This window comes from Myotis nattereri (assembly GCF_964212035.1).
Source record: "Myotis nattereri genome assembly, chromosome: 2".
Taxonomy (NCBI): Eukaryota; Metazoa; Chordata; class Mammalia; order Chiroptera; family Vespertilionidae; genus Myotis; species Myotis nattereri.
The window spans coordinates 121,952,357-121,956,433 of record NC_138076.1 but is presented as its reverse complement, the minus strand read 5'-3'; the positions used below and the strand labels follow the sequence as shown (position 1 = coordinate 121,956,433).

The 4,077-nt window shown below is 37.3% G+C and overlaps 1 pseudogene across 1 annotated transcript; it reads left to right on the top strand.

The window, feature by feature from the left end:
* Nucleotides 1–402: 402 nt before the first annotated feature.
* Nucleotides 403–1,241, top strand: LOC308514126 (cyclin-C-like; annotated as a pseudogene). The gene has a single exon. The product of its transcript is annotated as a cyclin-C-like (transcript).
* The last annotated feature ends 2,836 nt before the right edge of the window (nt 1,242–4,077 follow it).

Below are 4,077 nucleotides of genomic sequence, written 5' to 3'. Positions count from 1 at the left end.
AACATCATTAAAATGTCCGTACTACCCAAAGCAATCTTTAAATTCAAGGCACTCCTCATTAAAATACCAATGGCATATTTTACAGACCTAGAACGAACTCTCCAAAAATTCATCTGCAATTAAAAAAAAAGACCCCGAATAGCTGCAGTGATCCTGAGAAAGAAGAACAAGTAGGTGGGATCTCAATACCAGATATCAAGCTGTATTACAAAGCCACTGTTCTCAAAACGGCCTGGTACTGGTAGCACAGAACAGACATATAGATCGATGGAATAGAATAGAGAACCCAGAAATTGACCTGAAAAAATATGCTCAACTAATATTTGGCTGGTGTTTTTTTGTTTTTTTTTTTTGTTTTTTTTTTTGTTTTTTTTTTTTTTTAATCAGGGAAAGCTGTGTTCCATGGCAGGCAACTTTCAGCAGAGCTCCCATCATTTGCAATGGATTTTTGATGAAAAAGATCAGTGGATTGAATGCCAGGACTTAACGTTTCTCTCAGAAGAAGAATATTGGAAATTACAAATATTTTTACAAATGTTTTACAAGCATTAGGTGAACATTTTAAATTAAGACAACAAGTTATTGCCACTGCTACAGTCTATTTCAAGATATTCTATGACAGGTATTCTCTGAAAAGTATAGATCCTATATTAATGGCTCCTACATGTATGTTCTTGGCATCCAAAGCAGAGGAATTTGGAGTTGTCTCAAATATAAGACTGATTTCTGCTGCTACTTCTGTATTAAAAACTAGATTTTCATATGCCTTTCCAAAGGAATTTTTTTATAGGATGGACCATATATTAGAATGTGAATTCTATATTTTAGAACTAATGGATTTTTGCTTGATAGTGTAACATCCTTATAGACCTTTGCTCCAGTATGTTCAGGGTATAGGTCAAGAAGACATGTTTCTTCCCCTTGCATGGAGGATAGTGAATGATACCTACAGAATGGATCTTTGCCTACTGCATCCTCCTTTCATGATAGCTTTAACTTGCCTACATGTAGCTTGTGTTGTACAGCAGGAAGATACCAGATAGTAGTTTTCTGTGGATATGGAGAAGATTTTAGAAATAATCAAGGTTATTTTAAAACTATATGAATTGTGAAAGAATTTTGATGAGAGAAAAGAGATGGCAACCATTCTTAGCAAGATGCCAAAACCCAAACCTCATCCGAACAGTGAAGGAGAGCAGAGTCCAAATGGAAGTTGTAATTCTAGCTATAGCCAATCTTAAAACATTCCTAAGAATTCCGAAGTGGACCAGTTGGAAATAAAACATTGGACAGATTTCAGTAATGTCTTCAATGGAACACAAGTAAATATGAATAGCTTGTTTCTATCAAGCATATTGGGAAGTGGCTTTATTTTTGCAAAATAAATTTTTCCTTATCTAATTTGATTCTAGTATATAAGTGACTAAAGGCACTTGATCATAAAAGTTTGGAAAGGCTCTAAGGGGACCTACAGCCAGACATTTCAAAATTAATAGCTTTTGCCTAGTATAGTTTTTTCTTAATCTGGATAACAGTAATTGTAGTCTTTTATTAAGCCAGGAAACATGCAGCATAACTTGTTTAAAATTCTCTTTGGTCATTGAAGGACCAAAAACAGGACATAAGAAGTGAAATATATGAGGGTGCTTCCCCTTCCTTAAGTTAAATTTTGAAATGTATTTAAGAAATCAAATCCTACAAAATCTTGGAAGATTTTGGCAATGATGTTGATAATTTCAGGGTAATTAATCAAGTACCTATTGATTTTAAAGTGTATTTTATTCAGTAGTTTTAGTATCTTGCCATGGAAGATACCAGCCCAGCCTAGCAGAAGAGTGTAATCTGTATAGCATACTTTGATGTTTTTAAATTTTAAAAAGTTATATTAATTCCGTAACTATTTTGAAATTCTGAGCAAACTTAAAAAAAACCTATATGAAGTTATTTGCATTTGATTCACAGTTAAATCAGGCATTAAGAAAGATAATTGGATAAAACATAATATGGTTGAAATTTGGTAACATTTTAATGTTAATTTATACTCTACTGTGAAAAGTTTTTTGTATGACATACACGCTCTAGTTTATTTTTATGTCTTAATGTGGATCCTGAGCCAGAAACACAATCAGGTTTCAGACCAGTTTGATACTGGCTATTCTTAATTCTCACATAAGCATAGGACTTAAGAATAAATGTTATGTCAGTGGGACTGTGCTGTCTGTGGAACTTAATAAATTAATCATTTTCTTCAAACTTGAAGAAGAATGATAAATAAAATTTAGAGTCAAAGGATACTGATGTACAATTTAAGGATTAAAAAGTTTTATAAATCAATTGTGAACAATGAATTATGAAATTAAACACTGATTTCCTAGTATAAAACTACAAAAATAAAAGTATATTCTCTAGCTAAAAAACAAACACATAATAAGTGAAGAGAAACCAATATATTTTCAGAACACAGATCCCTTCCCATAAGGTCATTCAAGATGGGCTTGGCTGGCCAGGTCACTAGACACATGTTACCTATGGATATACCTACCCTGGGGAACAGCAGATAGCCAGGGAGCCTGATGGATCCCTGTGTGGGGAACAGAACAGTACTACAGTAGATATGCTAAGAGCACTCTTAGCCCAGAGGAAAGGGTCATTTCCCTGCCAAATTAAACCTGGGTGCTCTGTTTCCATTCCTTAGTCTGTTCCTGCTATCTGACATATCTCTATTCAGTCTATCCTTCTCAATTTCCATGGCCCAGCTTGAATAACACCTTCTTCTTATCAGGCCCCCATGGTTAAGCTCTCCTTCCCTGGAACTTGGCCTCAGAACTCTTACAGAAATTTTGATTTGTATTTTAGTCATCATGTGCATACCACATATCTACTCTACCAGACTGTAATCTTGTTGATTATAGAAACTATAACTTATTATCTATGTTAGGTGTAGCCTGCCTACTTCCTAGTACATTACTTAGAACTTGGTGGGTGTGTTGTGTACATTTATTGTAGAAATTAATGAATTATTCAGTTTATGCTGGTTCATATCTCTGAGCTTTTGCTTACACTGTTTCCCTTTTCTGGAAAATCCTTCCCACTTCAAGTGTTATTTCCTCCAATACGCGTCCCTAGATCCCTAGGCTGTTGGGCTCCTATAGCACTTTGAGCATCTTCCTATCTTATCACTTATAACCACCGTTGTATATTAAAATTAAATATTGATTACCAGTTTGACCTACTTTACCATAAGCTTCAAGAAGTAAAAAAATTCATCCTAGTCATCCTTATTTTAGCCCAGTGTTGGGTAGTAGCATGCACTTTATAAATGTTTTTCAAACATTTATATAATCCCGCCAGAAGTTTCTGGAAGCATCAGCCCATGACACAGAGGCTCCGGTTTGTTTACTTTGTGTTCCTATTAGAGTGGGCAAAACTGTCCTGAGCTCCAATTCCCAGAGAAAACCCAGCATAAACAACCTTGTCATTCTAAGTTTCCTTTTGGCTGAATGAAGGAGTAGGACTAGGTGTTCTCTAGGGCCTCTTATAATCCCTTGATCCTTGTGTTCCAGGAATTCCCCAGCAGAATAGGTTGTTGAATACAAAAGAGGCAAGCGTGGCCTCTCTGCCGAAGGTCTATAGATGACCCGCTGCCTCTGGGATGGCTGGACATAGGGAAAAGAATTCGTGACTCTTCAGAGTACCCATGATTCCTCTTTTTAAAGATCTCTCTCTCTCCTTTTGCCACCTTCCCTTTTCCTCATTCTCCCAGCCTCTCTCTCTCTTTTCCCCTTTTTCCTTATCTGCCTCTCTTCTCCTACCCATTCCACTGCACTTTCCCGGCACCTCTACTTCTGCCTCTCCCGCTTTCCCTTTCTCTCCAGATTTACTTTATCCATCTCAGTTCTCCTTCATTTATCCTGCGTCTCTACCCACTCTCTCCCTTGCCTCCCTCCTCTGCTGTCAGCCCTGCAGGAAGCCAAGACTCCTCACGACGCCTGGAGGTGGGAGGGTGAGTGGGTGGGCCCCGGTGCAGCGGTCCCGCCCCTCGGTGCGTGTGTGAATGTGTGGTAGTGACGCGGCACA